Genomic DNA, 27,914 nt, shown 5'->3' on the forward strand with positions numbered 1-27,914 from the left:
GATCTTGGCAGGGTCGGTTGTAGGGTTTGTATTTGGGTTGGGCATTCATTGTTGTGTTGTGCCGCTTAACTCTCCAGGAAGTATATCAGCTGCCGGGCACTTGGGCCTCGTAGATGTTGCACATGTATGTAAACAGCCTTGTCGTCTTCGTCAAGAGCCTTTAGCTAATTGTGTGTGGCAGGTGTACAAAGGGAATTGTCTAGACTGGCTTAGTACATGTAGTGTTTTCCCTGTCTCAAAAGCAGCATTGGGTTTTTGGCACTGTCCTCCATGGTCCTCAGGAATAAAGGAAATAATAATAATAAATAGCTAGCATTTATATAGTACTTGTTGTGTGCCAGACACTATGCTAAGCACTTCACGAATAATGTCATTTGATCCTTGCAACAACTTTGGGAGGCAGGTGCTATTGTTATCCCCATTTGACAGTTGAGAAAACTGAGGCAGACGGGTTAAGTGACTTACTGAACTCAGGTCTTCCTGACTCCAGGCCCAGAACTCTACCTACCTACTGTGCCACCAATGCTTGAGGGTTTCCTTGATGGGTTTTACTGATGGAGTTGGCACTTAATCAGAGTAAGCCCTCTTCTTGGCACTGTGTCCCAGCTCTGAGTGATGGTAGGTTAGCTGGTGTCTCCTTAGGATGCCAACTAACAGTTGAGAATTCTGCCTTGGCAACTGGATAAAGCAACTTTGTCACTGGCCTGCAGGCTTGGACCATCCTTTGCCTTCCCTGGCTGATGACTTGTGGCTCACCCATTGGGCCCAGTTCTCAGCCCAGGACTCCCTTTGTGTACTTTCGATGGACATGAGGGTTGTCCTCCCCCCTGCACACAAGAGTGCTTCGCGTTGAGGTTAGTCACCACCGGTGTTTACCTCGTACAATGAAAAGACCAGCACCGGTTACAGAGCTTTCTATTTTTAGCCAGGCTCCAATGTCTGAGCTCAGCTTTCCTGTTGGTGTGGCTAAGGCCCATTTTGGGATTGAGGGAGTATTTAGACACATCCACAGGTCAAAGGCAGGCAGCACCGACATCCTGTAGGCAGAGGCAGGGGTGCGCACAGCAGAGGGAGATGCCCTGCAGCGTTACCGTCGTGGGGGCTGCCTCTTCTGGGTCCTGAGCAAAATCATAGAGCTATCAGAAAGTTTGTCTCTAATGTCTTCTTATTTATTTAATTTTTTTAATTTTTTGCTTTGCTTTTTTTTGGGGGGGGCGGCTAGGCAGTTGGGGTTAAGTGACTTGCCCAGGGTCACACAGCTATTGTCTGAGGCTGGATTTGAACTCAGGTCCTCCTGACTCCAGAGCCGGAGCTCTATCTACTGCGCCACCTAGCTGCCCCTCTCACGTCTTCTTGAATGCTCTCTTTGCTGTTCTACTTTAGCTCCACTCTTCTCTCGCTCAATGACTCATATCTATCATTAGACCGTGATGTCCCTTCTTTGCCAATGGTGTATGGTACTACCCTCCCACCTTCCAGTTTACTTCTTCCAGGCTCCTCCCAACTCCAGAATGCCCTATACTCCAAAATTATCCTTTTCTTTTCCATATTCTCGTTTTCTTAGTTTATTAGCTAAACTTGGTAGAAAATCCTGCTGTCATCTGATTGAAGTAATTCATTCTGAAGTGTGAATGATTGATAGGCTTATAGGCATAGAAATTTATTCAACTCTCAAAGTCCTGATAAATAAATTAGATAGTGCCCCATTCTTAAAGGAGCTTAGTCTCTAACAGAGGAGCTCAATTCAGCACATAAATAGCTAAACTAGAATATTGAAGGGTTAGAGGTAAGTGGATAAAGGAAATGGAGCAAGGTTTGGACAAGATTCATAGGAGGGAAAGATTGCTTCTGAGGGATGGAGATGGCCAGATAAGGTTTTGTGGAGGAGGGGAAAGATTGCTTCTGAGGGATGGAGATGGCCAGATAAGGTTTTGTGGAGGAGGAGAAATTTGGGTTGGGCTTTGAAGGGATGGATGGGTAGGGTTTCTTCATTCCAGGCAAAGGGAATGATGTTTGGGGTGTAGAATCTAATTTGGTTGGAATGTCAGGGGGAATAGTGTGAGGTAAGACTAGAAAGGTAGGTTAGAGTTATGTAATTGAAAGGAGGAGCTTATTAACTCAAAATACCATTTAATTAGTGTAACCTAGAGGTGGGAGAGAGACATTGCTGACAGGGTTGGGGGGAGCTTCACGTTGCGCCTTGTTGGCATGTATTGCTGTTCCAGAAGAATAAGGGTCATTAGCATGGAAGCCTCTTGTTGGGGTTGCTAACCCCCTTTTCTGAGTCTCCACATTCTCAGCCTTCCTGGTTAGACTGATTGACAGGTTTAATCATTACTCAGGGCCTCCCTCCCCAGGGCTCCAATTCATCTACTTTTGACCAGGGCCTTTAATATTATTTAATGACAGCAGACATAGGACATACATCATACAGATTCATGGTGGAAATCAATTTTCTATGTTATGAGCGTCTAGGAGAAAGAAATCAAGGGCTTAAGAAGATTTATTCCATTTTGGTTTGGTGTGGGTGTGTGCACTCACACCCAAACTTATTTGTGCTTAATCGCTTTATATTTATAGTATAAGTGTGTATATATGTGTATATGCATATATATACACACTGTATATAGTATATATGGAAGTATATACTTATATCTATACTGGTTGTTTTCTGTATTAGAAAGTAAGCTTCTTGAGGGCAATGCATGTTTAGGTCTTTATATTTGTACCCCTATCACCTAGCATAGGGCCTAGGCACATAGTGGACTCTTAATAAATGACTGTTGACTGTTTAACCCTCCTTCTGCTAAAGATTAGGGGCAGTATTAGAGATATTTGAAGGACTCTCATTTGGAAGAGGGTAGTCAACTTAACACATGTTATACAGTTCAAGTCAGCAAACATTTATTTAACATCTGTACCTTGGTTTCAGGACCCTTTTAACAATTATTGAAGACACCCTGAAGAGCTTGTGTTTATTTCAGTTATACCTATTATTAGAATACTATTCTCAGTATTCTTATGAAAGTAGTTTTGACCTTGACCGTACAAATACCATTCCCCCTCAAAGGGAGTGGAATTCTAGATGTAGAGGAGAGATTGAAAAATAGAGTGGTGCTGGATTGTGGAGGGCCTTGAATGCTGAGTTTGAATTTTACTTGGTAGATGTGTGGGAGCTGTTGAGGAGTTTTGAGTCATTGGAATGACGTGATGAGGTCTCTCCAAGACTTATAATAATTCATCTCTCGGGCCATAACCTCCCATCCTCAATAACGCGCCCCATTTGCCTTGCTTCTTCATGCTCACCATGACCTCACAGTTCCAACACTCTCAGTCTTGCCCGTTGACCACCGCTGCTCTGGCCTGTCGTCCCTACCTCCATAGTCTTTAGTTCAACCCAACCCCATTAGCTAGCTGTGAATTCCTAGCCTCTTTACCTCTTGCCAATCAAGGCTTGCCTAACCCCAACTCTGAATTGTCCCTACTATCCAACTACTCTTTTCCTCAAGTGTTGTTGAAAGCCAAGGACTGAGTTAACTGCAGATTTATGTTATCTGATCTCAACCGAGATCTCCTTTTATTCCTCCCTGATGGGCTCTGTCCCATTCTCTACAGCAGGGACTCCAAACCTTCTCTCCTTAAACCATGACCTCTCTGATACATGTCAGCAGAGGACCCCTTAGACCATGGAGGAAATTACTTCCATTGCAAGCTCTTCCTCCTCTTGGCCAGACCTCAAAATCTCCCCTGTGTGTCTTCTATTCTTTCCTCCTTTGCTCTAGTCTCTCATGAAAAAGTGGCCCTCCTATTTATCGGAGCCAACCCTCTGCTTTTGACATCCCCTCCTAACTGTCTAAAGTATGTCCCCTCATTCATTCTTTCTCTTTGTCTAATCTTCAATCTCTCTTTGCCTATGGATTCCATACCTATTAGCTGTAAAGATGCCCAAATGCCCCAACCTTTAAAAAAAAATAAAAAAGCACAAAACGCTTCAGTTGGTCCTGCCCTCTTCTTCTTCTAGATTATCAGCCTGTATTTCTGCCCACCCCCCGTCCCTTTTCAGAAACTCCTAAAGAAGCGTTATTTGTACATTTCTCCATTTCCTTGGCTCCCATTCACTTCTACACTCCTTGCAACCTCCTGGAGACTGAAACCATTGTGTCCCAGGTCACCAACAGCTGGGGAGGCAGTGGATTTAGAGTCAGAGGATCAGGATCCAAATCCCAACTCTGCCACTTGGTACCCTTGTGACACTTGGATAAATCCTTGGGTCTTTTTGGTCTTCATTCTCCTTGACCTCTGCAGCTTTTGACATTGGCTAACATTGCCTTCCTCCCTTGGCGTCCATGAGTCGCTCTGCTTTGGTTCTCTCTCCTCCTTGTCAGGCTTCTTTGCTGGGTCATCATCCTCTTCCTGTGTAGTAAGTGAGAGCGTCACCCAAATTCTGGTTATCTCTGTGGAGATGAGGCCTCTGTTTCCAGCAGCTTGCTGCCTGTCATCATCTGGGTGTCCTGTCAGCATCTCACTCCAAAATGGCTAAAGCAGAACTTTCTTCTCAAACCTATCCATCCTCCAGACTTCCTGATATTTCTTGATGGTACCTGGAATCCATCTCAATGCACAGATTCACAGCCCTGGAATCCCCTTTGATTCTTTTCTCTCCCTCATCCCTGTATTCCATTTAGTTGCCAAGTCTCATTGATTCTTTTCGCACAGTACCTCTTTTCTCCTTTCCCTTATTTTTATTCCTACAAACCAGGTTAAACCCTCCTCACTTTCTGCCTGAACTAAAGTAGTACCTTCTAGTTGGTCTCCCTGCTTCTAGCCTTTCCCCTCCCCACTCCATCTTCCAAATAACTGCCAAAATGATAAAGCACGGGTCTGACCATGTCATTCTCTATTCAGAAGTCTTCATTGGCTCCTTGTGGCCTTTAGGTGGCAAAAAGCCTTAGTTTGGCCCTTAAGACTCTCCACAATCTGGATATGGTGCTCTTCTTCCCCATCTTCCTCTTGGAAATTCTTAAGTTTCTTTCAAGGAGCAGTTGAGGAGCTACTTTTTAAAAAATTTATTCAGTTTTTAATTTAAGGTCTAAAACTAGCATTTCCATAATATAGTATAATTAAAAAGATGATTGTACATGAAACTGCAAATCTGTTATGTATAACTTGCTATTCCTTTTATATATATAATAAAGTTATCATGTAAATTTCTTTTTTCTTTTTTTTTTCCTTCGCTCCTCCTGCTCTAGAAATAGCTACCACTAGACACAAATATGTATATACATGAAAAATCATTTTGTATATACTTCTGTTTGTCAGTTTCTCTCTGGATGCAGATAGCATCTCCCTGTCAGTTCAGGGGCTACTTTCTACATGAGATCTTTCACTCATCTCACCCCGCCCCAGCCATGCACCACTTGTTATTACTGTCTTCCTCTTGGCACTATTTTGTATTACTTTGCATATGCCTTACATTTACATATTTTTTCCCTTTAATATAATGTAAGCGCCTTGAGGAAAGGGGAATTTTTTTTCTTTGCTTTTGTATCCCTAATGTAATGCCTTGCTTAGTAAAAAAAGTTTAATAATGTTAGATTGTCCTTCAATGTCTCAGTAAGGAAGATAACTCTGTAATCAGTGTGAAGGATAGATTGGAGGTGGGAAAACTCAGGGGGCTCTCAGAAGACTCCAGGCAAGTGTTGCAAGCCCACACTAGGGGTAGCAGTAGGAATAGAAGAGGCAGGAATGTGAGAGACAAGGTGCTGGTTGAATCATAGGCTCACAGAAATGGGAAATTAGATCATATTTACCTGAGAGATCATTTACAGATGCCTTTTATGGAAGAGCAATCAGTGGAACTTGGTGTGAGAGGAGAGAAGAGTCAAAAATAATTCCAGGCCTTCAAACATAGGATGAACAGTCGTGTCAGCCAGAGCATAGAACTAGTGAAATTAAAAGTTGAAGACAGGTTCTTAGAGGAAGATACTAAAGTTGAGTTTGAGGTGCTTGTGGGAAATCCAAGTATAGTTGGCCTTTTCACAGGAGCATAGATTTAGATCTGGAAAGGACCTGAGATGTCAGGTAGTCCAAGCCCCTCATTGTACAGATGAGGAGACTGAGGCCTGAAGAGACTAAGCATGCAGGTGCTAAGTGGCAGAGCTGAGATTGCACTGTGCAATCTCACAGTGGGCCTACAGCTTCGGGGAGAGATTGATGGCTGGAGGTATCAAATTAGGAGTCGTCTATCATCTGTGTAGAGTTAAAGCCATGGGAATTGCTGAAGGGAAAGAAAAGAGGAACAAGGACAGAATGTTGGCAGAATAGCCCACTTGAGGGGTTGGGAAAAGGTTGAGGAATTACAGGAGGAGCAGTGAGGGGCAGGAACCAGGAGAGTGTGTGTGTTAGAAGCCACAGGAGGGAAGAGCATGCAGAAGGGGAGTGGGTGGATAGTGATGTCAGATGCTTCAGGAAGGCCTAGGAGAGGAGATTTTTTAAAAAGGGCGTTGAATTAGGCAATTAGGAGATCATCTATGACCTTTGAGAGAATAGACAGGCGCCAGATGGCAAGTGGGCGCTGAAGAAGTAGACGTTTGGGGTTAGAGTTCTTGTCATAAGTTTGTGAGTGAAGGGGAGGAAAAATGTGGGATGGTAGCAGGATAGAGTAAAAGGGTCAAGGGAATTTTTTTTTAATTATTTGGGGGAGATCAGCTTATGATTACAGGCAGATGGGAGGAAAAAGAAAGAAAGAGTACCAATTAAAGCTATCATAGTGAAAATCTGGTCTCAAACATTTAATCAATGTGCCTCAGTTTCCTCAGCTGTAAAATGAGGATAAAAGTAGTACCCCTCTCCCAGGATTGTTGTGAAGGTCAAATGAGATAATATGTGTGAAGAGCTTAGCACTCTGCTTGGCATGTTAGTAGTTGTTAATACATGTTTGATCCCCCACCCATTCCTTTGCTTCATAGATGGGTGGCAGAGAGGCCTCCCTCTTCTCCCTCACTTCCCACCCCAGGGTGCCTTACCCTTTCTGTCACTACTCTTCGAGGTACCATCATATATTCTTTGCCCCATTTAGCAATTCAGGCCACACCTCCCAGAGTTATGGAGAGTTTGTGATCTTAGAATTTGTCCATGCCGTTGCTAGGAGTTGCAGTTGCTTAGAAGGCCCTTAGTAGTCCCACCTTTGAGTGGCAGGGTGACTCCCTGCATGAGGGGTTGGGGAGGGTCTATGTAAATTATAGCAATGTTGGTGAGGGGTTGGGGGCTTCCTGATGGCTATTCAAAACTTGGAGGTGTACCCACGGACTACATAGACTTGACAAAGTTTGGGGTGCCTGGCCCAAGGATTTTTGTCTCTGGGTGGCCCAAGGACTCTCCCTCCTGCCAGATCCCCAAGGTCCGTGCCTCTGACAACTCTGTCCATGCCTGCTATACTCCCTACACTTTCCCATCCCTGGCTCCCAAAGACACCTGGACCCCTAGATAACCTCATTAGTTTCCCTGGCATTCCTTTCCCGTGTTGCTTTTCCATATAAGCCCCAGCACCATCCTCACTCTATCGAAGGGTCCCTAAGGACCCTTGCCTGCTTTTTCTAAAGTGTTACAATAAACTGTTTGCCACTTGACTAAGAGAAGGCTTGAACGTTTGAATTAATTCCTGGCCATTCTGCTGTGGCATTCTCGGGGTCCCAGCACCCCCAGACCTCGTCAGACTTAAGCATACTTGGTCAACAAGCTTCCACTTAGCTGGGGTATTAGATTTAGGGATGTGCTGCTCTCCAGGTGGGGCACTCGCTGGTGCCTGATCAATTTGTCCATTGTCTCTTACTGCACTGGTAGGAGCCTAGTTGGTCACAGACATTAAGGGGCTAGTGTCAGTTAGCAATTGCTAATAAAGTTCCTAGAGCACAGTGGTCCAAACATTTTTCCTGAGGTGTGTGCAGCTTTGTTGACACTTGCTAATTCTCATTAAGGGAAAGGGTGGGTGTGTACCCCCTGATGGAGGAGTGGGGGAGGAGAGGATCCAGAAGCACACTTTTCACTGGCTTGGGTGAGTTGGAGTGTTTGGCTTCTTATATGGGCCTTATGATGAAAGGGGGCGTTATGACTGAGCCTCTTTAGGAGAGGCTGATTTAAAAGAGTGTGTGTGTGTGTGTGTGTGTGTGTGTGTGTGTAGAAAGAGAGACAGACAGACACACAGACAGAGAGGAACTTGGAGTATAGAGTGACAATATGTACTAAATGTAGACTGAAAAAAAGCCTCTTTTTCTCCTTTTCTTGCAACTCCCATATTCTAAATGCTCAGAAACCTCACTTAGAAACAGAGTTGGGTTCTTTAAATATTTCTCTAATATTCAGAGTTAAAGTTTTAGGTGGGGTACCCACAGGAGTTACCCCAGATAAGGGGTGGGCCCCGAGTTCCTGGGTCAGGTTAGAATTCTTTGATGAGGCCTGTGCTGTTTTCCTATTTCCAGTTTTGATCTGGGGCCTAATCTCCACTGATAGTGTGGTAGGTACAGGACATAAAACGTGGGCCTCACTGTCTCCTCTCCTCCTCTGTGTATCTAAGAAATTGTCTCCTGTTCCAAAAATAAGACGAATTTTGGATCTTGCAGCAAGCCTCTGCTATTTTTTACTTTTGCTTTGATCAAGGGGGGGAAAAACCTTTCCCTTCTTAAAACCACAAAATTGCAATTCCTGGCTAACAAAGAGATCCATTCTTCACACATTGCTAGTTTAGTTAGTGTTTCTGTAGCTAGGAAGTTAGAAAGGCCAGGAACGAAGGGGTGGGGGTGGGGTGAGGGGAGAGGGAGAGGCAAAGGTTATCTCCATGATCTTGGAATGCAGACTTTGCTGGGCTCACTGGGGGAAAGGCTTCTAATGAACCAGCTAGCAGACACTGCAAATGGGTGGAAATAAGACTTTATGCCATGGATTCTTTTGTTTTTGGTTAGCCTTCTTTGTCCAGGGTTTCATTAGACTTTTCACAGAGCCAGTATCCAAGAAAATACAACCTTATTCATTCAGATTTCATGGACCTAGAAAAAGACATTTTGAATTAAGGGTGTAATGAGGCCGTCCAAATAACCCTCAGACATTCTTTCCTCCTCTGATTCCACCAAACAGGGGGTTCCTCTAGAAAACACAGTGTGCTGGAGACAGGGGGTTGGTGATGAGGTTTGCCCTTTGAAAAAGTTTTCCGTAGAGATCTAGAGTGTAGATTCTCAGTTGCTGGTTAGAGCAGGGTTCAGCAAGCAGACTTTCAAATGAAGGGTCTCAGCAGAGAAATAATGACCTCAGTAATGAGGTAGCAAAGAAATTGTCCATTTAAAATCAGGGCTTCGTTCATTTCTGTACTATAATATAAAGAATTTGTGACACCCAGAGACTTCCTCTGTTAATACTCTGTGATTAAATAGAGCATGTTTTTTTTAAAGAAAATATTTTTAAGTGTAGGAAAAAAAGAAGGAATGGAAAAACTTGGCTAGGTGACTGCTAATTCACTCCTTATATCTTGTTCACTATTGAACTGATGGTGTTGGATGTATGGTTTGGGTCTGCTTTAAGTCAGATGAGCAGTGCCATCCATTTGGAATTCTTTGAAGCTGTGATTTCATAGTTCCATGATTTGAACCTCTAAATTCATAGAATTATAGATAGAATCTAGCTTACTTCCCAGTGGGTGAATCCCCTCTATGGTGTCCTTGACCTGCAGTCAGCCAGCCTTTACACAAAATACCTCTAGTGATGAGTGATGGGGAACTTGCTGCTTCACAAGACATCCCATTCCATTTTGGAACCCTTCCGTTTGTTGGAGCTCCATCATGGAGGTGAATGTCTCAAATGTGGTGGCCCTTATTCTTCTGATGTGCAAGGAGTGAGCATCTTCTACTGATCTTGTGGGGTGGAGGGTAGGTGACTGTCACAAGCCATGTGGAGGAGGGATTGAACGATGTCTGGCAGCCTTCATACCTTTTTGAGGGCATGCATGCCCATAGGTGGCCAGCTTTCTTAATTGGAAAGAGACCTCTAGGTAATCAGGTAAGACAAGCCTCTCAGAAGAAGGACTTGTACCTGTCTCTGAAATGGCAAGATGTGAAGCATAGAGGGAAAATGATGAAAAGTGGTATTTGTCTTTCTCTGTATTGATGAGAACCATTTCTTAGGCATTGAGTCAATCGTCCCTCCTTAATTCAGATACTTGGTTCTAACGATCAGCCAGTTTTTGCTGCCTCCCATGTGGGATAATGGAATTAGAGTCAGAAGACCTGGTTTCCAATCCCACCTCTTCCATTTACTGCCTGGGGCCACTTTGGGCAAATCATGTGACCTTCTCTGTACTTCAGCTTCCTCAAATGTAAAATGTGGGAGTTGATTAAAAGGCCTCCAAGAATCCTTGTGGCCAGTAGTTTAACTGCATAGGGACTTCATCACCAGGAAGTTTCCACATGGAGACAATTCCATGGAGCTCATTTCTCTCGATCTTCTGCCCAGACTCATACGGAGCTGACAAAGCAGTGTTGTGCAATGGAAAGATCATGACATTAGATTGAATCTAAAGACAGAAGCAGGAAGACATGAGTTCAAGTCCTGCTCCAGACACCAGCTGTGTGACCCAATGAAAGTGGTCTCGGTGTCCTGACATCTGGAAAATAAGGATTATGATAGTATTCACCTCACAAAGTTGTTGTGAGGATCATTTGAGTTAGCACGTGTAAAGCACTTTGTAAACTTCAAAGCACTATATAAATGCTATGATTGTTGTTGTAATTATTATTTGTTATTATTATGATTGTTATTATTAGCTGCCTAACTCGATGAATGACCTTAATCAAGTAATTTCTCCCCTTAGGAGTTTCAGTTTCTAAATTTGTAAGACAAAAGAGTTGGATTAGATGGTCTTTTTTGTCTCTTTTAGCTCTTAGACAGCACTAAGCCGCTAATAAATAAAGTTTTATCATATTTCAAAATGTAAAAACCATTCTTAGCTTGGCCAGTCTCTGGCTGGAGTTTGCTGACCTCTGCTTGAAGAGCCCTGGACTCTTGTGGCCTTCTTCCTCTTGTGGCACAACATCTTAACTTGGTCATTCACATTGTTCTTCTGTGCACCTAGAGTGTTGTGTAGCATGAAACAATAGGGGACGCAGAGGTATGGTGAGGGCTAGGGGAAGTGGGGCGTATCCTGAATGGCCGGCAGCCATCAGGTTCCAGCTGTGCTCTCCCAGGGTCAGCAGACAAGCCTTCCCTGAGAGTAAGCTAAAGCAGGAGTCCCCAAATGTTGCCAACAGCAATGAGTCTGACCTCAGACCTTCTGGTATTTTAATCCCAGACCTAACAAATTGTATGAAGCAGCTGAAGGTTGGAAAAGCCTCTGTTATCATTCCTTCTCCTCCCTTATCCTCTTCCTAGTGCCCTCAAGATAGTGAATCTTACGCTCCTGAAAGATAAGTTATCAGTGTCTGTGGGAAAGCTTTTTTCATTTTTTTCAGTTTTGCATTTGTCTGTAGTCTGATTGCTTTGGGGCTTTGGGCTGGTTTTTCTGGCTGAGACTGAGTGTTTAACTTTGCTAGGGCCAGGAGCATTTGAAACTTGGGGGCCTGAGCTGTGGACACTTAAGTCTAAAGTGTGATAAAGTAGCCTGGCAGGATCCTGTGGGTACATGTGAGAAAAGGGCTGAGTGTTACAGCTTTGCATCTTAGACCCAGAATGTCGGTTCTGGAAAGGTCCTTAGAGGTCATTTAGTCCAACCCCCCCTCTTCCTTTCCTATTGTATAGATGAAGAATCTAAGACTTCTGTTAGCTTTCAGTTCTCTAAACACTAAGCCCAACACTCTTTCAGTTTGCAGGTGGTGTAGTCGTGGGGACACTAAGACCTTTTTGGGACCTTGTGCATCTCTGTTCCTGGGGAGCCATGGTGGTGGCATCAGTTGTATGTCAGCTGGGGAGGGGGTAGCTTGTGATCGATGAGGAGCAATGAAGCACTCGAAACATATCTCATATCTCACTTTATGCCTGTTTGTTACCTATTTCTTAATCCAGACAACTGTAAACTCCATGCGGGAGATAGACAGATATGGATAAGAATGAGGGATGTGGGAGGAAGGGACAGAGAAATTGACAGACAACTGGTTGTTGATCATTTCTTTTTTTGTTTCCCCATTCAAAAAACATTTACTAAGTACCCCTTATTTGTGAGACATAATGTTAGGCCTTGGGGATTCTCAACTATGCAGTGTTTAACATTTCTTAGTTGATGTTGTGATAAACCCTGTGCAGATAAGAAGGGGGACACACGGCACACACCACACCATTCTAGAGAGGGAGGGAAAAGTAGGGATAGATCTAAAGAAATACAGCTAAAGAGAATGAAGCTTAGAGATGATTCACATTGATAGATGGGGTTCTTGAAATATTTTCAGGATCCATGTGAATGTTCCCTGCATTAATAACATATTTAGCCCCTCCATCATGGCCTCCAGGGAATAGCCTTTTCCCCATCTCTCTCTTCTAAGGATGCTGTGAGTGTAAGAGACTTGTCCATGTCCTCCCATCAGTTCACGAGAAGGAGTCCACCCAGTGTGCTAGGAGCCTTCCTTAATTTCTCTTGCCATTCTGAGGCTTCCCAATGAAACATATGGACTGTCCCCTGTCCTCCAGTTATCCCTTTCTATGTGATGGGCCCCCATGTTTTCATTAGACTTTTCATTGTTCCTAACTCCTAATTTGTTCTGCTGCTGAAGGCCACCATCCATCCTGCATTGATTACCCTTTGAGTGTTACTCACTTTACAAACTGTCATCTTTCTGTATTGTGTCACAGACCCCACTGGTTTCTTTAGGACTGTGTAAGTTCCGAGGTCCCTTTGGTCTAATGATATCTGATTCTATACCAAGTCTGTGCAGATTTAAATCGGATCATAGACTATTAGGTCTGGAAAGGACCTCAGAGGTCATCTGGGTTTAATTCTTTTTACACGTTTCGCTAAGGCCCAGAATATAAGAGTTGGCACGAGTATTTGATCCTTTAACAAACGAATAATATAGTAATCGCCTAGCAGATGGTAGCCACACAGTAAATGTTAGTTGTTGTTAGTGGTGATGCTGATACTGCTGTTCGGTGCTTTGATTCTGGAGAGGGAGAGGTGACTGTGAGTTAGAGCAGGATGGGAAGGCTTCATAGGTGGTTGCCCTTGTGAGAGGATGCAGTAGACTTGCTTTCTCTTTCTCTGAAAGGCTCTAGTAAGAACCAGACCCTTTTTTCAAAATCCAAGTATAAACGTGACTCTCAGGGTTCCATCTCAAATACTTGAGGGAAGTCCACAATTTCCAAAGGAATGGCTTCTGGAGTCATTCCTGATTGCTTCCACCTGCCCAAGTGTCTGTCTCTCTGTCTGTCTGCCTGCCTGCCTCTCTCTTTTTCTCTCTGTCTCTCTCTGTCTCTGTATCTCCCTCTCTTTTAGATGGTTCCCACCCCCCTCAGGATAAAGCACACGATTTTTAGGGTATGATTGGTGGCAAACCATTCCCTCCTCTGAGATGGACACAAATATACGAAGGGGTGAAAACTGGGGACCAGGAGATGGGCGTCCATGCCTATCTGAAAAGTGAAGGCTGCTTTGGTGATGATAAGAAAGCTAAACACAGCTCAGAGCCCCTTCTAGTGTGTGAGGTTGGAGCTTTCTGGCCTCATTGTAGCCCTGAGATAGTCGCCTGACCCCATTTCTGCTGGCATTTACTTCACTCCGAGTTGGGAGAAAACTAGCAACTCACCTATCTGGATCCCCATCATTCCTCAGCAACTTGCTGCATGGGTTGTCAAGGGGAACACAACAGGTTTTTTTTTTTTTTAAGGAGACTTGAAATTCCAGAAAATGCATTTAGTTGCATCCAACTTAATCATAACCATCTGTCCCTCCGGACTTGCTTTGCTCCCTTTCTTCTCTCCCATTCCGACTTCAGGTTTTCTGGCATGCTTTGCTCATAGCAGTCTATAACAATCAGGGCTTCGCTAGAAAGTTTTCTTGTCAAGTTTGAGAGTCTGTTGCCAAGAGCTACTTCCTTGATGCAGAAAATATATCCTGAAGGTACTTTGTCAGATGTTTTTATATTAAACATTTTCCCTCTATAGCCTTCGCCTGCCAAAGGGAAGCAAGCACACATCTATTTTCCAGTTTACTTTTTGAAAATAATTCTAGATATTCGTGGGACGTTCCCCCAGCCTCCCCTTCCCCAGAGACCCACAGTGCTTCAGTAAACCTTTAAATGAGACCTGGTGAGCCAGACAGAGCAAAACCATGGGGCCACAGAATGCAAAACAACAGCGGCTGTGGCAGCAGCAGCCAGGGCCCCCCTCAACCCATCTTAAAAGTTTCTGTGTTAATAAAAACAAAGTAACCATGTCTGGAGCAGACATCAAAGCCACCCTCCCAGACTACAAGGTGAATCATTGCTCAAACAACTAATTAATCTTTAAAAGGAGAGCTAGAGAAGCTCCATGATGAGATTCTAACTAATTTTAATCTCTTGGGATATTCTGGGGGATGGGTCAATGCCAACCTCAGGGCACAGGGGTCAAGCTGAAGAGCCTCAGGAAAAAATCAGGGCCCTGGAGTACCTCATGCCAAGCAAGTCATGATGGAGTATTACAGGTGCCAGAGCTGGAGGCCTTGGCGTCTCTCCTCAACACAGACCATTTCCCTAGTTGAGGAATTAAGACTGTAGAGGTGACACATCGTGATGGACTTTCAACCATGAGGCAGGCCACGTGAGTTGTAGAGAAGGCCCAAGTGTTTCTGTAGACACGATCAGTAGGTGATGTGGGTAGCCCTGAGTTGAGCCAATTACCCGATCAACCGTCATGATTTAATAGTGATCCTAGCCCAACACTTATTGCCCTATTAGTGCGGGAAATGGTGGTTAAGAGACCTTGGTGATTACACATTCAGGGTGCTTAGAGTGGGGAGCTGGTAATGGCACCAGTAGCAGAGGTAGCCATTGTTAATATTTGGAGGAGAAAGGGGCCTGTGTTAGTGGGGGAGGGTGGAGTGTATAGGGAGGTGTGTGTTAGTGTGGGAGGTGGTAAATACAGGGTCTAAGAGGAATAAGAATTACCCTCTATCTACCTAGCTCTTTCCAATTTGCAAAAGCCTTAATAGTTTTTTACAGCACTGAGACTTTTGGGACAACCCATCTATTATTTTATTTGCGCCTCAGAACTGGTGAGATAAATACCATACAGATGGCATTAGTATTCTGTTATATGGATAAGGAAACTGAAGATCAGAGACATCAGGTGACAGCTTGTAAATGTCCAAGGCAGTATTGGAATCCAGGTCTTCTTCACGCCAAGAAGTTCCAGCACTCTCTCTGGTATTGAAATAGGTTCCCTATTATTTTTCCCCTTTTCCTCTTTATTTTCTCTCTATCTCTTCCTGTTTCCAAACACTAATACTATCACTTAGCCCTCTCAGGTCATTGAAGAAAAGTGGAAAATACTTTCCAAAGTAAAGAGACAGGGGAATAGTGGCTATTAAAATGTTGAATTCTTGGCCACTGGCTGTATCTGTGTGGTTTTCTTCAAAAGCACAAGCACGGCATTTAGAGTCATAAAACACGAGTTTGGATGTTGCCTCTGTTATTATACACTCAGGGGAGCCACTTCTAGGCCTCAGTTTCCTCATCTGTAAAATGAAGTCAAAGGGGTCTCTGAGGTTCCTTGTGGCTCTAAATTCTGTGTAACTCTGTGGTGTCATTAGACAAAATCCCCTCTCAACCTCATGTCACCCGCATGATTACCTGCAGACTCCCAGAAGGAAATGGGAAAAGGAAGGCCTATCATATATTTTAAATAGTGGTGTCAAACTCAAGTAGAAATGGGGCCTATTAAACCATACACAGGGACACTGGAAGTCTGCATATTTATTGACTTAGAAAACCACCTATTAACATTATCTGTGTTCTACTGTATTTTTTTTTTAAGTATTTCCTAATTTGCACTCTGGAGTAGGATGACTGCTCATGTTTCATGACTCTGGTTTAAAACAATTAATGGAAACAACACATGACTTCCCTAAAATCTGTTTTTGCCCCAAATTATCCACCATACAACTATGGCCAGTTTATCCCGCATGTAGCTCATTTGTACATAATTGTTTGAGTGTTGTCTTCCCCTTGGGCTGTGAATTCTTTGAGAATGGGATTCTTTTTGCCCTTCTTGGATCCCCAGAACTTAGCACAGTGCCTGACACATAGTAGGTCCTTAATAAATGCTAGTTGACTGATTGACAAACCTTGGAGGAGAAGCTTATTTATTCTATGAAAAAGAGGCTGGATTCAAGCCAACTGGGAGGAGGAGGAGGAGGAGGGGGAGAAGGCCAGGAGGAATGGATAGAGCCAACCCTGACTCTTAAGAGCTCCTCTTTTATGTGTATGTAAGAGAGAAAGGAGCAGGAGATCTGGAATGCCTTGTTATTACTTCTGGCTCACCTCATTCGCTTCCCCTTGCTTCTTGGTGTCAGTCTGCCTGCCTGCCTGCCTGCCTGCCTGCCTGCCTCTGTTCCCACCTACCTGACTGGCTGCTGCATTTGGGGAAGAGTCCTGGAGCCTTTAGGTGCTTTGCCTGATATTAATCCGGTTCATCTAAAGCCAGGCTCTGCAGATGTGTAGACAAGGTTGGGACATCTCTGCTACTTAGTAAGCCCTGGCCTAGACATAGACAGGAACATCTAATAGAGTGTCTATGGTCCAACCAGTTTCTCCCAAATAAAATTGGTTTTCCTCCCTTTTCCAGGCACCTGGATATTTCCATAATTTCCTTAATTCCCCAAACTCTTACTGCTTCTCCTTTAATAATCCGTGCTACTCTCCTTAGAATTTGTACCTGATATCCTTTTAACTCCTTTCTGTCTGGCTTAATACCTAGGAGGCTTGTACAGAGGATGGAATGGTAGTATAAATCCCATTTAGGATGGGTGGTCTGCTAAGCCAGTCTGGGTTAGGCCACAGTAATTAATTAAGCAAGCAGCCATCATGAATAGATTGAGTGTAATGAATAGAGTAGTAGGCTTGGAGTCAAGGAGACCTGGGCCATCTCAGACATTAGCTGTATACAACCTTGGCAAGTCATTGAACTTTTCTGAGCCTCAGTTTTCTTGTCTGTAAAATGGGAGTGATGATAGCAAGTGCCTTATGAGGATCAAATGAATTAATGAACCTCAAAACACTACATAAGTCATATTGCTTTTTATCTTGGTCTTATCTTTATTTTTGGTGGCATTCACAGAGAAATGTCCCTGGGACAGGTTGCTAGCCTGTTATTCTTTTATGTTTAATGTTCGATGGACTTTTACATGGCATAACTGCTTTTCATAGTCAAATAAGAATATGAGGATATAAGCCGGTCTCCTGTAAGCCCACTGAAAGCATCTTTGGGAATGTTCCAGTAGCCAACAGGGTAATAGGGATAGTATGTACCCTATCCTATCCCTGCATGGTTTTGATTTCTTCTGTAAGGTTTCTATGCATCAAAAGCTTTTCATTGACCTAGCTTGGAGATTTAGGAGCATTTAGTATGGTGACATCTATTTAAAAAGATTTTTCTGAAATTTTTTGGATCGGTGTTATGTCCAGGTAATTGTGGGCGATGGTTTTAGACTGTGGTGATGCTGTGGCTCCAGATGGCTTTGTTTTAGAAATTTTCAGGGATATTTTGAGATCTGTATTTGTAGAATGGGGCTTTGTTATCTGTTAGTTTATGAAAGTTAGGGAGCTTCTGCTGTATGATTCTAGCCACTAGATTGTGTCTCGCTAACTACTTGGTGGATGGGACAGTTTTGCAACTTCACCATGCTATGCTGGCACCATTCCCACCATATCCTCACATACTCTGCACTAATCAATAATTCAGAATTATTGAAGGATATCATTATCATCATCATCATCATCATCATCATTATTATTATTCTTAGCAAAGCTAAAGATAGTGAAATAATTTCTGCCCTCATGGAACTTGTATTCCAGGAGACATTGTCTCTATAAACAAATCTATAATTGTGCAAGGCTGTGTAGGCAGCATGCCAAGGGAGTTTCTGGCTGCCAGTAGAATCCAGAGCAGTGAGGTATCGTTGGGAGCTGAGGTGGTCAGGAAAGGCCTCGTGGAACGTGTAGGGCCTTGAAAGATGGATAGGTCTACAAACATGGGAAGGGAGAGGGGCGGCATTCCTCTTGAAGGGAAACAGTATGTGCAGAGATGTAGGAGAAGGAAAGTATGCTTGAGGAGTAGTGAGGAGTCCCACCTAGCTAGAACAGTGCATTCATGCTGGGGATAGTAGTAATTGGGACGCAGGTTAGTGGTATGGTGGATATTGTTGGACCTGAAGTCAGGAAGACCCCAGTTCAAATTTGGCCTTTAACTGTTTATTAGCTAGCTGTGAAACCCTGGACATGTCGCTTAATTGTTCTCTGCCTCAGTTTCCTCATCTGTAAAATGGGGATAGTAACTATACCTACTTCCCACGATTGTTGTGAGGATCAAATGAGATCTTTGTAAAGTGCTTAGCATAGTGGCAGGCACATATAGTAGGTACTTAATAAATGCTTGTTTTAAATTATCACTGTACAAATGCTAGCTATTATCGTTATTACAGGGGCAAGTTTGGAATGGATTGTGGAGGGCTTTGGACACCAGACTGAGAAGTTCAGTGGGAAGCAGACTGTTATGTTACAGAATTGCAAGGAAGGCTTTCCCTTTTGGGGCAGCCTCACCTCCCCATCAATGATCAGCTTTTGCAGAGGCTCACCTCCACATCAGTGAATCTTGTTTCTTGGTGTCTAAGAGTCAAGTGGGGAAGGTCCTTAGACTTTTAGACAGGGCCTAAGAGTAGCCAGATACTGTCATTTAAAATAGCAGGAACCCCTTTGTGTACTTTGCCTTACCAGTCTTCTCCAGACTACTTCAGCCTTTGTGTTTTGTACTATCAAGATTAACATTCAGTGTTAGCAAAATGTATCCTTTTTCAGGGCAAGAACAAAAACACCCAACCAACTTTTTATACCTGGTACCTTACCTTACACATAGTAGGTGCCTGATTAATTTCTAGTTGGATTCTTTTGGGTTGAATCATCAACTGTGTTTCTTATTACTGTAACTTTCAGGTGTCTTGTCTCCCCAGTTTGGGTGTAATCCTTTATCCTCCTGGACAGGGAGAGGGGTTACATCTACTTTTTTTTTTTTTCTCCTTAGCACCTAGCACAGACTTACTACTCTGTTGGTCCAAATATAGGGCATACCCCTGAACTAGATATCTTTGAAAGGAAAATATGTATCTAGGTTTACAATGAAAAATTAATTTCAAAAAAGCACTAGATTAAAATACATTTACTGTATTTGTCATATAATTGTTTTAACTTTTTATACTTCTCTCCATTCAAATAAAGATGTTTTATTCATTGCCATCCTTTTTCTCTTCCTCATCTTTGTTATTTTTGTCATTCTTTTATTAAGGCCTTGGACAAACCAGATTTGGTTAAAGAGTATTCAGAACACTATGGCATTTGTAAGTTGATTACTGGATTGGTTTTAACATAAGAGTCATAGGACTGTAAGCTGCAGGGCTGGAAAGGAGGTTGAATTGAAGATGATGACGCCTGACCCCCTTATTTTAGAATTGAGGAAACTGAGGCTCAATTTCCTTTGAGGCATATAGGTAGTAATTAGTGGAGTTGGGATTAGAATCCAAATCCTCCAAATTCCCAATCCACTGCCTCTTCCCATCACACCACACCCACTCCTTGAGTTCTAAATATTTCCTGTGTTGATTTAGCTAGTTTCCATTCCATCTCCCAGGGAAAGTCGGGTTCTGGCCCACAGTGGCAGGGTATACTTTTGGTCCTCCTTTCTTCTCTAAGGCACCAGGTCTGTATGCTGTGAACAAAAGAGAAGAGTGAGAGCAAAACAAACATTGGAAAAGGAGTGGAATGTTTCCAATAAACTGGGTTCATCTCAGTAGCCAGAATGGTACATGCTTGTCAACTGGGAGCCACAGGGTTGGACTCCACAGGTAGTAAAGGTGGCCGGGGTTTATTTGGGCCTCTTTAGCATCCTACCAGGGGAGACACAGGACAGGCTATGTTCCTCATCTCTTTAAGTCTACATACAGTCTCTGGGGCAAGTAATTTTTTTGGTGGGTTTGCTAAGCAGCGGACAGAGCTGACACCAGGCCTTTGAAAAGCTCAAATGTTTCTGCAGCCAGAATCTGGGCTGTTTGAGGGAACCTGTTGAGAGATGTTAGTATTCCGAGTTACAGTAATAGATTTTCTTTCTTTTTTTGGGTGCTTTGATGACTGAGAGGTGTTTATAGGCTTGATTCATAACTGAGTTACTAAGGTTTTCCACGGAAATAACTTATTAAAGGTGTCGTGCACACCAGCGGGATTGAAGTCTGAAGGTTTTGGTATTCATCAAAGGCAGTTCCTTTGCAGGATGCCCAGAGCTAACTCAGCATTTTACTGTGGTATATTGCACAAGAGTAAACGTGGGGAGGGAGGGAAGGAGGAAGAAGGAGGGGTGGAACAGTGTTGGAAAAAATGTTTTATTAAGAAAACATTCTTCAAACAAATTTAAATTTGTTTTTAAAAGTCCTTTTTTTTTTTAAAGAAAGAGTGAGAAAAGTAGCTATTCTGTTGGAATGTCTCTTTTTTAGCCCATCTGCCTAGATGTATAGAGCATATGTTGTCACAGTCACGTGGCCCTTGTATGGTATTGTCATGGCATACATAGACCTTTGATTGTCTTCTTCTTGAATGGAAATCTCCAAGATGTTGAACCTACTACTTCTTCTTAGGCTGTTAAGGAATCCTGGGGTGACATGGAAGACTGGGGGGAGGAGAGCAGAATTAGTGGCTATGTATTAATGACAAGCAGAATTTCTGATTCCCTGGATTGGCGATAGAGACAGGGCCTATGATTTCATGAACAAACTCTCTCTACCAATGCAAATCTATATGTTCTCTGAAACTTATGGTATTAGAGAGTTGCTGAGCACTGAAAGAGTTAACTCACTTGCCCAGGGTCACATAGGCACCAATATGCTATGTTTCAGAGAATACATTTGAACCCAGGTCTTTTTTTTTTTTTTGCCTTTGAGGCCAGTTCACTATCTACTATGCTTCACTACCCTTCCTAAATGTCTAAATCTAGTTTACCTCTATGTGCTTGTCCCTGAACACCTTCACCCCAATAGGACCATAGATTTAAAGCTGGAAGGATCCTTTTGAGGCGAAATGGGCCAACACTCTTACTTCATTGTTGTTGTTCAGTCATTTCAGTTGTGCCTAGCTCTTTGTGAGATCCCATTTGGGGATTTTTTGGCAAAGATACTGGAGAAATCACCCCAGAGCCCTTTCCTTCTCCAGCTCATTTTACAGATGAGGCAAACAAGGTTAAGTGACTTGTCCAAGGTCACATAGCTAGTCAGTGTCTGAGGCTGGATTTGAACTCACAAAGATAAATCTTCCTGACTCTGGAACTGGCACTCCATTCACTTTGCCACCTAGCTGGAAGGGTCCTTGGAGGCCAGATTGTCCAACCCAATAAGTTTACCAATTAGGAAACTAAGACTTAGAGGAAGTGAATGATTTGCTGAGGGTCAGCCAGCCATAAATGTCTGAGTCAGGGTTGGAACTCTGGTCTTCCTGTCTTCAAGTCCAGCCCTTTATCTCCTCTGCCACCTAGCTAGCTGTCTTCCCTGAGCACCTCTGACAGTTATTGTCTATTCCAGACTTAGGACACAAAGTACCTCATGTTGTTAGCTCTCTTTTTAAAAAATTATAATTGCATTTTGTTTTCACACCACAGGCACCTTTCAACAAACATCTAGACGGATTCCTGTATGAAGTGTGTCTCCTGAAGACAATTAATAGCACTGGTCCTTTTTTGGTTTTTTTGTTTGTTTATTTCCTGTTATTGGAGAGAAAGGCTATGTACTTTAATTATGATAGTGTTTTACTGAGGGTGTCTGATGTATTTGACCTGAATTTTGTTTCCTCTTAGAGTTGTCTTGGTTCTATACTGTTGTAGTCATTTTTCTTTTGGCTTTTCTTTCTTCACTCTGTCATTTCATCGAAGTGTTCCTATGGCTCTGAATTCCTTATTCATCATTCCTAGTAATGTAGCACTGTTCCATTACATCCGTATATCATAGTTCAGTTTTTTTCCCCAGTTGTTTGGCACATCTGTGGGGTTTTTTTTGTCATCATATTTAGTGTTATGAACTTATTTTATACAGATAAATTATTAATTACCTTTTTAAGTATGTTAATATTTTCTCACCAGCTTAACTATACAGCTAGGCCCTGATTGGTGTGAACAATGAATCCCCAAAGTGGTTGCATGAACTCGAATTTGCATTATTTGAAGTTGTGATTATGCAAAACATCGTAATTGGTTCTAGCCCAATGGGAATATGCAGTGCTGATCCAAATAATGTGCGGGGGTTGGAGGGGGTCATTATTTGCACTAATGGAGACCTTTTCTATATTCTTTGAGAGTCTCCTATTTGTTCTGTGTTCCCTTTCAGCATCTATATTCCCTCATCAGCATCAAAAGGCTTGGCATGTGAGAGCAGCTGCTTAGTAAACACCTGATGAAGGATTGATTGATAGCATTTCCTTCCTAAGATTTACGAGCACCAGTAACCAGCCATATCCAGTTTAGATCCTGCTCCTGATTCACACACATGGAGTTGTTGTGCCCTTTGGGCAGAACCACCCTGTTTTCCACTTTCTCATTAAACAAATATTTGTTGACTATCTGCGGTGGACCTCACCTTATAGGGGGAATGAAAAAGAGTCCTGAGTCAGTTACGAGAATATAATATAGTTGGGGAGACAAGATCAGCTCCGGTGAGACTGTCACTGTGGCTCAGCAGTGTGGAAATTGGTTCTTAGGTTTTATGTCTGGTTTCATGGGAGGGAGAAAAAAAAGAAGCAGTAGTAGCTACCTCTGTGCCCCGATCCCTGATCAGAATGACCTACATCATAGTTTCTTTGCATTACATCAAGTCCTTTTTAATGATGACTGCACATCCTATCTGGCTAACTGTTTTAAGAAATGTTGGGCAAAGCCTTTAACTTTTACACCTCTTTCCTCATCTGTAACATCAGTTGGTGGACCAGATAATCTCTAAGGTCCCTTCCAAATCTAACTTTATAAGAATCTAGAGAGTCTGTAACATAATATCAAATAGCGTTAGAGCTGGATAGCCCCTAAGAGATCACCTGGGCCAACACCCACTCGTACACATGAGGAAACCGCAGGCCCAAGGGTTAAATTAAATGTCTTCCCCACCACTGCTCTGCAAGTAGCAGAGCTGGGAATTGAACCCTTGCCCTCTGACTCCACATTCACCAACTCTTCTAGCGTGCCGCAGTGTTTTGCCCTTGGTCATGCAGTGAAACTGCTACACAGTAGAAAGGATGGCCAGGAAGAAATATTATTATAGTAGAGGCGGCTTACTGGGTGGTCCGGTGGATAGAGTGCCAGGCCTAGAGTCGGGAAGACCTGAGTTTAAATTTGACTTTGGACTGTGCGAGCCTGGGCAAGTCACTTAGCCTTTATTTGCCTCAATTTCCTCATCTGTAAAATAATAATAGCACCCAGAGTTGTGAGGATCAAATGAGATAATATTAATATTAATTAATTAGTATTAATATTAATAAAGCTCTCAGCACATGTGTGGCACATAGTTGGTGCTTAGCGTTTTCTTTCTTCTTTCCTCTTTCCTCCCTCCCTCCCTCCCTTCTTCCTTTCTCTCTCCTTCCCACAGATAATGAGAATTGACTAAGCTTCTTCTAAGAGAGAGAGCAGGGTAACAGACATAATAACAGCAGGTATTTGTAAAATCCCTTTAGTTTGTATGTTAGCAATTTAATTCTCACAGCAACCCTTTGAGAATAGGTAGCAGGCAGTGTGAACGGAATAGAGCCCTGGAGTCAGAAAGACTTAGGTTTGAATCTTTTTTCAAACGCTTCCCAGCTCTTTGACTTCCTGGGCCAGTGTCCTATAACTCTCTGCCTCAATTTCCTCATCTGCAGATGTACTAACGATAATATTGCCTTCCTTAGAGGGTTGTTGTAAGGAACAAGGAAATGTTATGTGTATAGTGTGATGAATGTATGTGTGTATGTATGTATGTCTGTGATATATGTCAGTCTATAATATAGGTTAATTACTAATGCTGAACATAATGTACTTAAGTACTATGGATCAAAATACAGATCCTTAAGGTCAGATTTATCATGTGCTCCCATGAAAACACTAAGTTTATTTCTGACTCCTTTTGTAAATATAAAAACTATGTGTGTATGTGTATATATGTATATATACACATAGTATACATAGACATATGTGTATGTACATGTGTGTGGACATGCACATATAAGCTCATATACGTATATACATGTGTGTGGACATACACACACGTATACACTTTAAAATATTGATTTTGGCCGAGTTCTTCCCAATGTACCAAGTGCTGAGTTTTCAAGTCCTTTTGATTTGAAATGGGGATTTGAGCATAAAAAAACAACACAATATGTCAGCTTCCTGTTCTGCTCACTTCTCTCCTCACCACGTGTTTTTGGTTTAATGTCCTTCGACATGGAAGCAGACTTCCCTTTCTGCCAGTCCTAGTGGGATCTCTGAGTGTGGTGTCAAGAATAGAAAACTAGTAAATCTGGGAGGGAGGGAGGGAGGGAGAGAGGGTGAGGGGAAACCCCCGAGCACGTTTGTCACAGAATCAGCTAGGGAGTATCCTTTTTCCAGTGGAATATCCCTGCTTGCTGTTTTAGAGCTTCTGCAGTTGAGGCGTTCTCCGGGATGGGCATCATGGCTCCTCTGGCAGGCTGCTCAAGGGCCAGGCAGAGCTTAGGGTTGAGCTCCAAGAGCCAGCAGCTTGGGGGGGTGAGGGGGGAAGCTGGGGCCTCTGAGCCTCCACTCTGCAAAGACATTGTGAGGCCAAGGTCCCTGGTGGCATCCGGGGAGGAAGTCAGACCATATCCTAGGGCTCTGTTCATGCACACAATGAAACACAAGGGCAACCCTGGTCCGCTGGCCACCAGATCTGTGCCACCATCCAGGACTGGGCAAGAGCCAGGGCAAGCAGCCCAGGGCCCGCCGGGTTAGTCTCAGCTCGCCAGCCCCTCCACCAGTGGGACTCTTAACCCTTTACCTTCAGTGTCCTCTCATTGTAGGAGAAAACTATGAGGACGATTTCTAAACCCGTCTGGAAACAGGGGCTAGAAGGTGCGGAGTTTGGGTCACGACTTCTGTCGTTCTTGCCTGTGTTGAAAAGTGGGCTTTGGCATCCCATTGATATGGGAGCCAGAGCCAAGTGAGAAAAGCAAACAAGGTCTAATGAAATGAAAACGACTGCGAAACAGGTTCAGAAGTTCTTTCTTGTCTCAGCTCTGCTAGGTGTGTGACCTGAGACAAGTCTCTTGATTTCTTACCTGTAAAATGATATGGTTGGATTAGATGGTCTCTAATACCCCTTCTTGCTCCAAATCAAGTGTTCTGATGGTCTCCAAAGTTCTCTGCCTGCTCTAAAATTCATCATAAAATGAGTGAAAGAAATCAGGGATTGTTTTGGCATCCAGAAAAATGCCTAAACACCAAATCAAATCCCCTAGTGTCTGTGAGGTTGGCAAAAAGTCCCACGTTGTCATATCGGCATGCCTCATGCAGACTTCCCTGCCGGTTCCCCATGAGGAAACCAAATAAATGTAGAATTAAGGGTTGGATTAGATTAACTCAGAGGTCTCTTCCACTTGAAACAATGAGAATGAAAGAGTTCTTGATGGGGTCAATCCTTGCTCCCACTTCTCTTTCCCTTGCTCTTTCTTTTTGCTGTCTTTCTGTACCCACTCAGAACTGGCACCTGATGGGGCGTTCCCTGGACACCAGGCCCATGTAGCCCAAAGATAAACATTGTTATAATGACTTGAGGAAAACACACACACACACACACACACACACACACACACACACACACACACACACGAGAAACAAGTCAGGAAGTAGCTGTGTGCCAGCTCTGGGATGGTGTAGATGGAAAACAGCCACTATGGCAAACCTAGGGGCCTCAGAGCCAAATTGCATCTAGCGGTTAACTTACAGTCCCGTTTCCCAGAACTCTGCTCAGGCACAAACAAGGAAGTTAGCAAAAACATCCCTAATTTGGGTTCCAGTTGAAATGGGTTTTGGGCTGCATGGTGGAGTTTGGTGGTGGTGGAAGGGAGGCTGGGGGTGGAGAGGAGGCAAAAAGGGAATAGATGAGTCTATTGGGACCAGATTTGGAAAGTCAGACTTTTTTTTTTCTGGAAATAGCTTTCCTTTTCAATATTCAGAGAAGGTATTTATTATTATTATTCTCATTAATTAAAGTCAGGAAACACTTGCATTTTTTCCCCCCCTGAAAACCACAGTATGTGGTTGGGGATGGAGTAAAGGAAGGGAGGTAATAATAGTGGGGGGGTTTTAAAAGAAGATTTGGTATTGCTCTTAAAAAACAAAGGGGGAAAAAAGTCCTTGAGGAAAAGAAAGAATCATTCTGAACAGATTGTGTGCTTTACCCATTGAGCTGGCAGGTTTTTTTCTGGTTTACCCCATTGTAATGCAAAACAGCCTGGATCAACTCCTCTGTGGATTGTCCACGTCCTTTTTTTGAGTCATCTCTTTCCCAGTTGAGCCCACATCCTCCTCTCCTGTGATTTCCATTCAAATGTCCCACCTTCTGTTTCCCTTGAACTCCCCCCAAAGTAGGGATTATGTTTTATTTATCCTAGCATATTTGCCTTAGAACTTAGTGCAATGTGTTACACATAGTAGGTACTAAAAATATCTCTGTTGCAGAAATGATCCTTATTCTTATCTCTAGCATTCTCAGATTCTCTTGCCACCCAGACCTCTACCCCCTCCTGCTACCTAGCTCTTCTCATGTCATGAGAATGGTACTTAGGTGTAGAAGGGATACAGTGTGCCCCATCTGAGAAGCCTCACCGTGGAGATTTCCTTTACTTTTCAGGTATCACCGTCAAGCCAGCAGTGTTTTGTAAGATTTCAGTACTTAAAGCTTCTGTGATTTCGTCAGTATGGATGCTCCAGCCACCAACAAGGGTTGCAACCTTGCAGCAACTTGGTAGCCTATCTTTGAGAGTTGTTATGGCTGAGGGATAAGCCTCTCCAGACGGAGCCTGGCTAGTGCTCAGATGACAGGCGTCCACTCTGGGCCCATATTCGGAGCCTGGCACCAACATCCCTTGGCCCGCTGAAGTTGGATTACCTGTGGGAAACACAGAGTACTTGGCGAGGGAGTCAGGAATCCTTGGTTCTGGCCTCAGGCCTGTTCCTCAACCAGCCGTATGTCTTTGAATAAGTCCTTTCCTTTCCCATCCTTGAGCCTACGTTTCTTCATCTATAAAATGTGGGGATTAGACTGGTGGAATGGATTGCCTCAGGAGGGAGTGGGTTCTGCCTCATTGAAGGTCTTCAACCAGAAACTTGACCTTCCTGTAGGGAATGGGTATGCCTTTCAGGTATGGTTTGGGACCAGATACTCATTGAGGTTCCTTCCAGCTCTCAAATTCAGGGCCTAGACAATCTAAATCTCCTACTAGCTATATCTAAAGGCTTTCATTGATTCTATGATTTGCCTACCCACAACAAAAACAGTATTGTCTCATGTACACATGGTACCCTAAAAAAAAAAATCAAGAAATAGTAGAAGGGAGAGGGAGAGAATAGGAAGTATCCCTGAGACTCAGTGCTAGTACCATTGCTACTGTTAGCATCGTATACTTTCTATCTGAAATCGCACCTGCTGACGCTTGCCAGTCCTACACTGGTTCAGTCCTACA

The 27,914-nt window shown here is 43.3% G+C and overlaps 1 protein-coding gene across 1 annotated transcript in view; it reads left to right on the plus strand.

Annotated features, from left to right (window-relative positions):
• Positions 1 to 27,914, plus strand: part of SMAD6 (SMAD family member 6) — a 112,637-nt gene that overhangs the window by 18,133 nt on the left and 66,590 nt on the right. The gene's annotated exons all lie outside the window — the stretch shown is intronic.

This window comes from Phascolarctos cinereus, unplaced genomic scaffold, assembly GCF_003287225.1.
Source record: "Phascolarctos cinereus isolate Bilbo 61053 unplaced genomic scaffold, phaCin_HiC Scaffold_3;HRSCAF=262, whole genome shotgun sequence".
Taxonomy (NCBI): domain Eukaryota; kingdom Metazoa; phylum Chordata; class Mammalia; order Diprotodontia; family Phascolarctidae; genus Phascolarctos; species Phascolarctos cinereus.